We start from the raw sequence: 12,409 nt of genomic DNA, 5'->3' as shown, positions 1-12,409 counted from the left end.
AGAAGACTATACTGACACATACTCACCCACAGTGAGAACAGAGAGTGTCAAAACAGCTCTTGTAGTAGCATCTGCACTCAATCTAGACGTGTTTCAATATGACATACAGACTGCATACTTACATGCAAAATTAGATAAGGAAATATATGTAAGAGCACCACACAGTCGATACACTAATAAGAACGAAATTTGGTTATTAAATAAAAGTCTGTACGGATTGAAGCAATCTGGCAAAAGATGGTACGATTGTTTGGTAAAAGTACTTAAGACCATGGATTTCAACGCCACCACTGCTGATAACTGTTTCTTTGTAAAAAAGAGTAATGATCATATTGAATTTGTATTAATTTATGTGGATGATATTTTATATATTGGAAAGCATAAAGAAAGCAGGGAAATCTTTGTAAATAAGTTAAACGAACACTTCTCATTGAAATCACTAGGTAGAGTGAATAAATACCTTGGTGTACAAATTAACAAAACTAAAAGGGGATTCAAACTTACTCAGAAAGATAAAATCATTGAACTCCTAAACAAATGTAACTTAAATAATGCCAAAACATGTGACACACCTATGCAAACTGATTTTCTTAGAAACAATGATGAATCTTCCCCTGAGTTTAAAGACAACACATTTTACAGATCAGTTATAGGTTCACTCCTTTATATATCTAATTGGACTAGGCCAGATATTGCATTACCTCTCAATTTATTGTCAAGATATGTTAGCAAACCAACCTTGTATCATTGGGAAGCTGTCAAAAGAATTTTAAGATATCTGAAAAGTACATTAGATTTTTGTTTAATATTGGAACCCAATAATGACAAAGAACCAAAAATTACTTGTTATGCTGATGCAGATTGGGCTGGTGATACATCATGCAGAAAGAGTACCTCTGGTTATGTTTTTCTATTGAACGATTGTCCAGTTTACTGGTATACTGGTAAACAAGAACTGGTAGCCACTTCTACCACAGAAGCGGAATATGTTTGCTTGTCTAAAGCTGCAAATAACCTTGTATGGTTCAATGATTTGATCACAGATGTTTGGAAGAAACCTACTTTACCATTTATTATGCATGAAGACAATAAAGCGGCCATTGAAATATCTAGATCCGATGCAATTGGACAAAGGTCCAGGCATATTGATATAAAATTTAAGCACGTGAGACAACTATCTCAAGACGGATTCATCAAAGCAATACATTGTGATACTTCTGAACAATTAGCTGACATACTAACAAAACCCTTACCTTCTAAACAACACAAATATTTAACTTCTAAATTATATGTATTATATTGTCCTGAATCTGAATGTAACTGGTGTTGTATAACGAACCGGCATTTAGAGGGGGATTTGTCAGATGTAAATGCCTTATTCTCTAATGTGTAAATAATGTATATATATGGAACATCAGGGGTTAACTTATTCTTTGGACTTTAATGTATTCATAATTTACCACTCCCATTCCTGGCTCCACCCCTTGTATATAAAAGGAGCCATCCTCCCCATTTTCCTTGCTTCTATCTTGAATATTCAGCGAATATAGAATGCCTATTATGATTAAAGAGAAATATATTTAAATCTTTAACTTCTATTATCTTTATTGAGTCCGATCCTGAAAATATTGCAACAAATAATTTGGCCCAAAACAAATTAAAACACCCCTAATGTTTTAAAACAAAATTTGAAAATTTAAAAATTACAATTAAAAGGGAAGTTAGGCCAGGCCAGCCTGTTGAAATAAAAAGGTCTTGAAGGCACGGCGGAAGGTGAGTAAATCCGGGATCCTCCGTTTCTCCGGGGGGAGCTCATTCCAGATGGCAGGTGCCCCCACAGAGAAGACTCTCCCCCTGGGGGCCGCCAGTCGACACTGTTTGGCCGACGGCACCCTGAGGAGCCCCTCTCTTATGGGAGCGTACTGGTCGGTGTTAGAATAATACCTTTTGTATTGAAGTATGTGCCTCTGCCCCTGAAAAAAAATCTTCCTTGAAATTTGAACCACTGGGAAAGTTGTACAGACCTTAAGCCCCTTAGTATGCTTAATAATAATTTTAATTATGTAGTAGCACAGCTCTTGATGACTTAAATGCACACATTGGGGGCTGAGAAATTTATTTTTTATTTATTAAGAGCCTTGATAGTACAGTGGTTTAATGCACCCTGTTATTAACACAGCTGCCTGCAATTTCTGCTGGTTCGAATCTCTCCAAGGCTCAAGGTTGACTCAGCCTTCCATCCTTTCTAAGGTAGGTGAAATGAGGACCCAGTTTGTGGGGGCAATAAGCTGACATTGTATAAAATATACAAAAGAATGAAGGCTATTGCTTAACGCATTGTAAGCTGCCCTGAATCTCCAGAGAAGGGCGGCATATAAATCAAATTAAAAAAAAAATGTATATGTCTGCCTAACTCACAGTGATTCCAGGAGGCTTACAGGAATAAAACACCAAATAAAAAAACCAATACTCGCCCTCCACTGCCTTTGCGACAACATTCCAACAAACCATTTGAGGGGCTTCATATCCACCTGGGATCTCCCAGGCCTGCTGGCAAAACCATATCTTCAGGACCTTTCGGAAGATTATCAAGATGGAGGCCAGTCTTATCTCCACAGGGATGATGTTCCACAGGGAGGGAGCCATGACAGAAAAGGTCCTTCTTCTTGATGCCATTAGATCAGAGGTGGGAAACGATGGCCCCTTTGTGACTTGTGGACTTCAGCTCCCAGAATTCTTGAGCCAGCATGGCTGGCTCCGGAATTCTGGGAGGTGAAGTCCACAAGTCATAAAAGGGCCATCATTCCCTACCCCTGCACTAAGAATCTGAATAGAGTTGGGAGGGATCTTGGAGGTCTTCTAGTCCAGCCCCCTACTCAAGCAGGAGATCCTATACCATTTCACTAGATGGACCTCCTTGCTGGAGGGATCCATAACACACCCTGTCTCCCTAATTTGGTGGGTTGGGTAGATGTAGTTGTGGCATTTGCAGATAGTTAAGAAACCAAAAGAAGCAACAGATGTTGATATATTGGAAATTGTGATGCATTAATTGTTTGGTTTAATCAGTGGATTAGAATTGGGATAAGATATCTTTCTCAAACAAATAAAGATTAAATAAAAATCAGCTGTATGACTTTTGGGCCAGTTCCTTTCTCACAGGGTTTTGATTGTGGGGGAAAAATAGGAAGAGGAAGGAATATTAGGTACGGTATGTTTGAAATTAGAGAACAAGAAGATAAACAATATTATAAGATATGGGACTTATTTTATCAATGGTTAGATTAAAAAATATGGAAATGAAATATGATAGAGATTTTTATAATACAAGAATTGTAGAATTATATAAAATATAACATAAAGATGTATTATTATTGGTTCGATTTAAGATGAAATGAAAGTTATAATACAAATTAACTCAAATCTTAGAATATTTGTACAAAATGAGGGAGGAATAGCTATAGTCAAATACATGATAAATGAGAATAATAATACATAGATATATATCAGATTGATATGAGAATTTAGGTAAACTGTAAGCTATGAATATGGTGAAGACACACAAAAGACTTGTAACCAACCGACACACTGTGTGTAATTGAAGATGGCTTTATGCTTTTATGTATGTTTGTTTAAAAATTAAATTAAAAAAAAATAATAATTCAGAAGCAGCCAATGAATCCCAACATTTGAAGTAATTTACTGAGGTTTATTCATTTCTTATATTCCCAGGATGTACAGCTAGTCCTCAATTTGCAACAGTTCATTTTGTGACTATTCAAAGTTAACAATGGCGCTGAAAAAAGGGACTTATTGTCATTTTTCACACTAATGACTGTTGCAGCATCCCCATAGTTACGTGCACAAATTTCAGATGCTTGCCAACTGGCTCTCATTTATGACAGTTGTGGTGTCCCAAGCACCTTTTGCAACCATCTGACAAACACAGTCAATGGGGAAGCCAGAATCACTTCTTGTGTTACTAACAACTGCAGTAATTCACTTAACAATTGTGGCAAAAAAGGTCATAAAATGGGGCAAAACTCACTTAACAAATGTCTCACTTAACAGATGGTTCAATTGTGGTCATAAGTCAAGGACTAGCTGTATTGCTTGTTCTTTAGATCTGGTGTGAGAAATTGGCACAGAATCTGCTTTGATTAATAATGGAATTTTGAGATCCTCCAATGCATACATAGGTTGTGTTTGCCCAACACACACACATGTTAACCACTGTTTGGTTTCTTAATCCATTTTCCAGGGGTTTTGTACAATAGGCCAAGCCCTAAACTAACCTCACCACTTATTTATTAATTAATTTATTAATTCAATTTGTATGCCACCCCTCTCCGAAGGCTGCAGGGCAGCACTTCCTGCTGGGTTTGTTCAGAAAACTTCCAGACTAATAGAAAAAAATGTACATTACTCTGGATTGAACTGTAGAGTTCGTGGTGCCGATTGCTTGCAGAGATTTTATTACCCGACTAGGTAACAGTAATGTGTTACCTAGTCAGGTAATGAAAAGTCTGCCAGCAAATCCAAAGGTGCTTTTTTTGCAAGAGGCTGCAAGCAAACAAACAAATCATATCGTAAGTTTAGTTGTTAAGCATATATAAGATAACAGGTAAAAGTATAAACATAATTTGAATACATGAAAAGAGTAAGTAAAAAGGAATATTAGGACAGGGATGGTAGGCACGCTGGTGCGCTTATACACGCCCCTTACAGACCTCTTAGGAATGGGGTGAGGTCAACGGTAGACAGTTTAAGGTTAAATTTTTGGGGGGTTGGGGAAGAAACTAGAGTCAGGTAGTGCATTCCAGGCATTGACCACTCTGTTACTGAAGGCGTATTTTCTGCAATCGAGTTTGGAACGGTTTACCTTGAGTTTGTATCTATTATTTGCTCATGAATTGTTATGGTTGAAGCTGAAGAGATAGATGACTACTTAAATAATAAATCTCACAGAGCAAGGATCGCCAACCTAGGCAGCTTTAAGTCTGGCAGAGTTCAACTCCCAGAATTCCCAAGCCAGAAAAGCAAAGCAAAGCCAAGGTTGGAGACACCCCCCCCATCACAGAGCACCCAGGACTCCACACTGGCCCCTTTGAACAGACGGACGAACTCATTCACTGAAGTTAGCAAATCAAGATGTTTGGGGAGGCTTTGATTTCAGCCCATGGCTTGGCCCACAAACCACAGTTAAAACCACAGTCACCAAAGCAGAGGAACCCAGGCACTAACTAAACCAGAGGTCTTCAAACTTGGCAGCTTTAAGACTTGTGGACTTCAACTCCCAGAATTCTCCAGCCAGCATAGCTGGCTGGAGAATTCTGGGAGTTGAAGTCCACAAGTCTTAAAGCTGCAAGTTTGGGGACCCCCTGAACTAAACTAACCCTGTATTTTGCTTTCTCCGGTTCCTGCAGCCGCCTCGCTTTTTCCTCGCACCCCCCTCCCCCTCCCCATAATAAGACTTGAAGTCCACAAGTCTTTAAGCTGCAAGTTTGGGGACCCCCTGAATTAAACTAACCCTGTGTTTTGCTTTCTCTGTCTCCCCGCTTTTTGCTCGCACAATTCCCCCCCACCACCATAGCCAGCGGCCCCGCCCCCTTTCCCGGGTTTTGTGAATTTGCCACCACTCTGCGCCCAATGACGTCGAGAGCATCCGGCTTCCGATTGGCCGGCTTGGGCGCCGCCTCCGCCCCATCTCTCGAGCGGCCCGCCCCTTTTTCCTCGCCTCGGAAGGCGATTGGGCCGAGGCGGAGGGAGAGAGAGAGAGAGAGAGGAGGAGGAGGGGGGAGGGGCGGGTCATGAGGCGTTGCTCGCCTTCAGCGCGTCGCCTCTCAGACCGTTCTCGGGAGGGAGGGAGAGAGAGGGAGGGAGGGCCGCCCTCAGTCCGTCGACGATCGCGGAGACCGCCGGCGGGAGCGGTGACCCGGAGGCGGCGGCAGCGGCGACGACGGCGGGGGGATCCAGCAGCAGCAGCAGCGGCGGCAGGCAGAGAGCGAGCGCCGGATCTTCCCAAGGGGAGGCATCGCCCCGGCAGTAAGTGCGGGCTTCCTCGCAAGGAAACCCCCGGGGCGTCGGAAGGGGCTGGTCTCTCGGCTTGTTGCGACCGCGCGGCGCCGTATGGAGGACGCGGGGGTGGGATTCTTGGGGAAGGCGATTACCGGGCAAGCGGCAGCGGAGACTTTTTCTCGGGATTCATCACCCGGACTGGCCGCGCTCGTGCAACAGGCTGGGCAGGCAGTCGCAGCCCACTCACTCACTCACCCACCCACTCAATCAGTCATCAAAATCGCCGCGCTGGGTTCACACGAGCAGCTCCAGACACCCGTGTCCTGGCTTACTTGGGGTGTTGTGAGAACCCGCCCGACCCGCGTGTGTTGGTTGTGTATGTGTGTGATGGGTTCCTTTCGGCTTCTCTCTCCGCCTTTCTCCTCACTTTCTGGGGTTTTAAATTGAGCCGAATTATTTTAATAATTTTAAATTATTTTAATGGATGTTTGTCTTGTGCTTTTAGTAGGCTGTACACCGCCTTGAGTCCTTCGGGAGAAGGGCGGTATAGAAATAAAATTCTTCTTCTTCTTCTTCTTCTTCTTCTTCTTCTTCTTCTTCTTCTTCTTCTTCTTCTTCTTCTTCTTCTTCTTCTTCTTCTTCTTCTTCTTCTTCTTCTTCTTCTCACTTCAACCCGTGTCCTTCCCCCACCCACCCACCCACTCAATAAATCATCAATCGCTGCGCTGGGTTCACACAAGCAGCTCCAGACATCCGTGTCCTGGCTTACTTGGCGTGTTGTGAGAACCCGCCCGACGTGTGTTTAGGTGTGTGTGATGGGTTCCTTTCGGCTTCTCTCTCCGCCTTCCCCCTCACTTCAACCCGTGTCCTTCACCCACTCAGTAAATCATCAATTGCTGCACTGGGTTCACAGGAGCAGCTCCAGACACCCGTGTCCTGGCTTACTTGGTGTGTTGTGAGAATCCGCCTGATGTGTGTGTGTGTGTGATGGGTTCCTTTCGGCTTCTCTCTCCGCCTTCCCCCTCACTTCAACCCATGTCCTTTCCCCACCCACCCAAAAGAGTGGAAGGTCCCGGCGCCCTCGCATCTCCCCAATCCCCACAAGTCGGGGTGTGGGGGGAGAAGAAGGAGAGAGAGCAATCTTTCTAGTGGGGTAATGGGAACGAAAAGGGTGGGTTGGGTTATTCCTCCTCGCAAGTATTTATTTCCTGCCTTCTTCCCTTCCGGACCCCTTTTCCCCTCCCTCTCTCCCTCTTTTTAAGTGAACATATGTCAGATGTTTTGGCCGGAGGAAGAATTGGACTTTGGGAGAATGGGCTACTTTCCCAATTAAGGAAGAGAGAAATAATAATAATAATTTTAAAAAAGTAGAATGGAGGAGGATGGGGAATCTAGTGATGTGGGGACATGTGAATTCTCCACTACTTCTTTTTTAAAAAAAGAAAAATCGGTACCAGTAAAAGAAGAAAAATTGTTTCTGGCAATCCTAAGAGGAAGAAATTGGTCAAAGTTGGCAGGTTTCTCTCTTGTTTCTTATGGGATGGGGATGCCTGCAAATTTGTGTACAATGGAGGTGTGGGGGGTTAGGTGTGGTGACGTTCTTTCTTTTTCTTCTTCGCTACTTGTAAACCTAAAGAAGAAAAAAAAGGAAACCACAATTTGACACCTTTGATGAGTTGTGTTCCACAAATGGCACCGCTAGAAGAGGGAAAGTGGCACGATCTTCCTTTGGGGGTTAATAATCCGCATTCACACAATATGTTCGGCCAGCTTTTCCCCCCACACTCGGCCTCTTAGTTGTACAGATTTCGGTCTCTCAGAATTTTGCTGTGGTTGTGATGGGCAGGGAATTAATAATGAAAGCCAGACGGGTGGGAGGTCCTGGCCTTGAAACCAGGATATGGGTGAGTTCTAGTCCTATCTTGGGCAGCATGAAGGCTAGCTTGGTGGTATTGGTCCAGTCGCTCTCAGCCCAACCCACCTCCCAGGATTGTTGTGTGGAAAATAGAAAGAGGAAGGTAAAGTAATAAAGGCAGGACAGTCTAATTAATTAATGCCATATGTTTGAAGGCTTCCCAGAAAGCAGAAGACAACGCTGTTGATTTAACCTAAGTGGCTAGATGTATGCAATAATTTTTTTAGGTACTAAATTACATATTAAATAGATACGAAACTGTATTTGCTGGCACAGCATTAATGACATGCCACCAACTGACAAATCATATTTTAATGTATGAATCCAATCAGGGTTTATAAACATGAAAGCTGCATTTTGGGCTCCCTATGACTTGGATTTTTCCTTTCCTCAAGGGAAATCATTGACCCTTATCTCAAATACTATGAAATTGCTTGCATCTTATCTATTGCACAGGTAAGACTCATATTTTAGAGCACCTCTTCCATCCACTGGAAACATGTTTGCTGTGGAAAGATAGTTCTGAAACCACCATAAATGGAAGAGCCTTTCCATCCTTACTGGTTGTTGGCTATGGAAGTTGAAGCTTCTAGGTTGGCAAGTCTGGTATAGAAAGTATGTGAAAGCATTTATACGTCACGCACAACCATAATACGGGTTGCTTGTTTTGGATTTTATTATTATTATTATTAGTTCAATTTATATGCCGCCTTTCTCCAGAGACTCAGGGCGGCTTACAATGCATTTAAAAAATTTTGCGTCTTCGATCACCAGAACAATTGTTGCTTATTCCACAATTCTAGGTAATACACAAAACTTGCATAATGAGACATCCAATTGCTGCACCTTGCTGGGAACTCTCAATATAAAATAGATTGAAACCTTTTATTTTCTACCTAAGCATCCAAGATTTCCAGATTATATAAATGTTCTTCATAATTGAAGAGCTTTTTTGGCTCATTCAAATTCTCCTTAAATGAATGCATCTTTTTCTTATTTTATCTTGGAGGTTCTCGGCAAAGACAGTCTTGATTTTTCTTACAGTATGTTTTGAACTTGAAGTACTTTTCAAGACTGAAATCCTATGCTGTAAGGTAAAAGAAATTAGATTTTTTTTCCTGTGAGCCTGAGAATATTATAGCATAGAATTTGAATTTGAATTGAGACTTACCGGTATATACTGCTTCATAGTGTTTTACAGCACTCTCTAAGTGGTTTACAGAGTCAACATATTGCCCCAACAGTCTGGCTCCTCATTTTACCGACCTCGGAAGGATGGAAGACTGAGTCAACTTTGAGCAGAGCAGGATTGAAATGCTAGCAGTCGGCAGACTTCGCCTGCAATACTGCATGCTAACCATTGCACTATCACTGATAATAAGAATAGAATTCTTTATTGGCCAAACTTGATTAGACACGTAAGGAATTTGTTTCCTGGTGCATAAGCTCTCAAAGAGCCTTGATAGTACAGGGGTTTAGTGCACCCTGTTATTAACACAGCTGCCTGCAATTTCTGCTGGTTCGAATCTCTCCAAGGCTCAAGGTTGACTCAGCCTTCCATCCTTTCTAAGGTAGGTGAAATGAGGACCCAGTTTGTGGGGGCAATAAACTGACTTTGCATAAAATATACAAAAGAATGAAGGCTATTGCTTAACGCATTGTAAGCCGCCCTGAGTCTCCGGAGAAGGGCAGCATATAAATCAAATTAAAAAAATAAATAAAAAAAAATAAAAAAAAAAAGTACACACAAACAACGAGGTAATACAATCATAAGTTGCCAATAGGAGAAAGTAATAGGAAAGATGAGAAGGATAATAGTATAGTATGTATGTATTACATACCGTAGGGAAATATCCTTAGGCATAAGACTTCTATGGGAATTAGGTGTTTAGCAGAGTGATGGCACGGGGGCGGGGGGGGGGGACTGTCTTTGTGTCTAGCAGTTTTGGCATGCAATGCCCTGTAGCCGCGTCCTGAGAGGGAGGAGTTGAAACGGTTTATATCCAGGATGTGAGGGGGTCTGTAAACATTTTCTCAGCCCTCTTTCTGGCTCACGTAGTGAACACGTCCACAGTGGAAGGCAGACTGGTTGCAGTTGGTTTTTCTGCAGTTCTAACTATCAGTTGGCAGTTTGTAAGGTACAACATTCTTTACATGCATTCTATAATGCTCAGTTATTTTCCTTTTGTCGGCCAATTCTAAATATTGGCTTTTGGATGAAGCTTTTTCTGAACATACAAACTAATTTCTCAGAGATTTTTGTCTGTATGGGTGTAGTCCGTGCCTAGGACTCTCATCCAACACAAACCCTATACATCCCTAAGGCAGTGCTATTCCAATTGGATCGTGGCTTGCACTACAGCGGTTTTATTTTGTAATTCTAAGTAGAAGAAGTGTGTATATTCTGCAGTGGGGCTTCCATGTCAGCTGTGAGTTGCTCTTGCAGATAAAGCTGTTCGTTGTCATGCTGGTGTTTGTAAATACAGATAATCCGTGACTTTCGACCATTCATTTAGCAAAACATTTGAAATTACAGCGGGGCTGAAAAAAATAATGACGTAGGACCAGTCTTCCCACTTATGACTGTTTGCTGTAGTGGCGCAGTGGTTAGAGTGCTGACTTCTGATTGCCAGCAGTTTGGCAGTTCAAGTCCCGCCGGCTCAAGGTTGACTCAGCCTTCCATCCTTCCGAGGTCGGCAAAATAAGGACCCAGATTGTTGGGGGCAATATGCTGATTCTGTAAACTGCTTAGAGAGGGCTGTAAAAGCACTGTGAAGTGGTATATAAGTCTAAGTCCGTGATGGTGAATCTATGGCACGGGTGCCACAGGTGGCATATTGGTGGGCACGTGAGTGTTGCCCTAGCTCAGCTCCAGCGCGCATGTGCACGCCGGCCAACTGATTTTCAGGCCTTCCGGTCCTACCAGAAATCGGGAAACTGGCTGTTTCCGGCCTGCGGAAGGCCTCCGGGGAGATGGGGAAGGCTGTTTTTGCCCTCCCCAGGCTCCTATAAAGCCTTTGGAGCCTGGGGAGGGGGAAAAAACGGGCCCACCGTGCCATCACGTGCCAAAAGCAGGGGGAAGTGTGGGGGAGTCATGTGTGCATGCGCGGGAGGATGGGGCACATTGAATTATGGATGTGGGCACCCGCACCCGCGACCCCCCATGTTCCCCCTGCTTTTGGCACGCGACGGCAAAAAGGTTAGCCATCACTGGTCTAAGTGCTATTGCTATTTGCAGTGTCCCTGCAGTAATTTGATCACAATCCAGGCACTTGGCATATGGTCGCATTTATGACAGTGGGAGCATCCCGGGATCACCTGACTGCCATCCATGGCCCTCCTAGTCTGCAATGGGGAAGCCAGCAAGGGAAGCTCGTAAATTGCTAGCATGTGATGCCTTGCTTAATGACCACAGCAAAAAAATATCGTAAAATTGGGTACAACTTCATGTGATGTCTTGCTTAACAACCGCAATGCTTGACGATGAATTTTCTGGTCCCAATTGTGGCCCTAAGCCAAGGACTGCCTGTATCCCAGTGAACAGTCTATATAGGTAGCGAGAAATTGACTTCTAGAAGTGAAGAAAAGAGGCTGTTTTGCAAAGATGTTTCAGTCTTTTGTTTCTTTACATTTTCCCCCCCCCCCCCCATTTGTTTCATTGTAAGAAGGAAAGATGTTGGTTAATTTTAGACTTGAGTCTGTGGGCAGAGAACTATCACTCTCCGTTTTACTGTTCAGCACCTCATAATTTTAGATGCTTTATAAATAAAATAGCATGATGGCTTCAGCTGTTGGAAGGGTTTCTTTGTCTGAACCTTCAACCCGACCAGACTGAAAAAAAGTGATGAAACAACAGGAAAAAGAAAATGTCAGGGATGGGGAGGGAATCATATTCGTTTTACTTACCTTTTTTTTTCTTTTCTTTTTTTAAATTTGATTTATATGCCGCCCTTCTCCGGAGACTCAGGGCGGCTTACAATGCGCTAAGCAATAGCCTTCATACTTTTTGTATATTTATACAAAGTCAGCTTATTGCCCCCACAAACTGGGTCCTCAATTTACCTACCTTAGAAAGGATGGAAGGCTGAGTCAACTTTGAGCCTGGCGAGATTCGAACTTACTTTAATTGCAGGCAGCTGGTGTTAATAACACTGTTAATAACAGTGCTTTAGTATGCTGCGCCACCAGGACTCTTCTCCTGAAGTCTTGGAAGTCATTTCCCTGCTTTTGTTTCTTCTAAAGCAAGGGTGTCAAACTCAAGGCCCAGGGGATGGATCTGGCCCGTGGAGTGCTTAGATCTGGCCTTTGGGGCTAGCCTGGAAACAGCGAAGGATTGGCCATGGTGCCTCTGCCAGCGAAAACAGTATACGGGAAGGCTGCATGCGGCCCTCCCGAGATCCGTTTTCGCTGGCAGAGGGTTGCAGCTGAAAACAAAGCTCAAGAGCCCGGGAGGGCAAAAACGCCCCTGCCCCTGTG

The 12,409-nt window shown here is 43.1% G+C and overlaps 1 protein-coding gene across 2 annotated transcripts in view; it reads left to right on the top strand.

Moving 5' to 3' along the window:
- The first annotated feature begins 5,888 nt into the window (after positions 1-5,888).
- LOC139321279 (beta-1,4-galactosyltransferase 3-like) overlaps positions 5,889-12,409 on the top strand; it is a 29,234-nt gene continuing 22,713 nt past the window's right edge. The window contains exon 1 of one of the 2 annotated variants that reach the window (XM_070949948.1): positions 5,889-6,045. The gene's annotated coding sequence lies outside the window, so the exon portion shown is untranslated. Of the gene's footprint in view, positions 6,046-9,843; positions 10,072-12,409 lie in introns of those variants that run through there. The other variant, XM_070949949.1, reaches the window with a different exon arrangement.

Source organism: Pituophis catenifer, unplaced genomic scaffold, assembly GCF_029215685.1.
Source record: "Pituophis catenifer annectens isolate HBS135680 unplaced genomic scaffold, rPitCat1.0.hap2 SCAF_9, whole genome shotgun sequence".
NCBI lineage: Eukaryota > Metazoa > Chordata > Lepidosauria > Squamata > Colubridae > Pituophis > Pituophis catenifer.
This window is presented reverse-complemented; position numbering and strand designations above follow the sequence as displayed.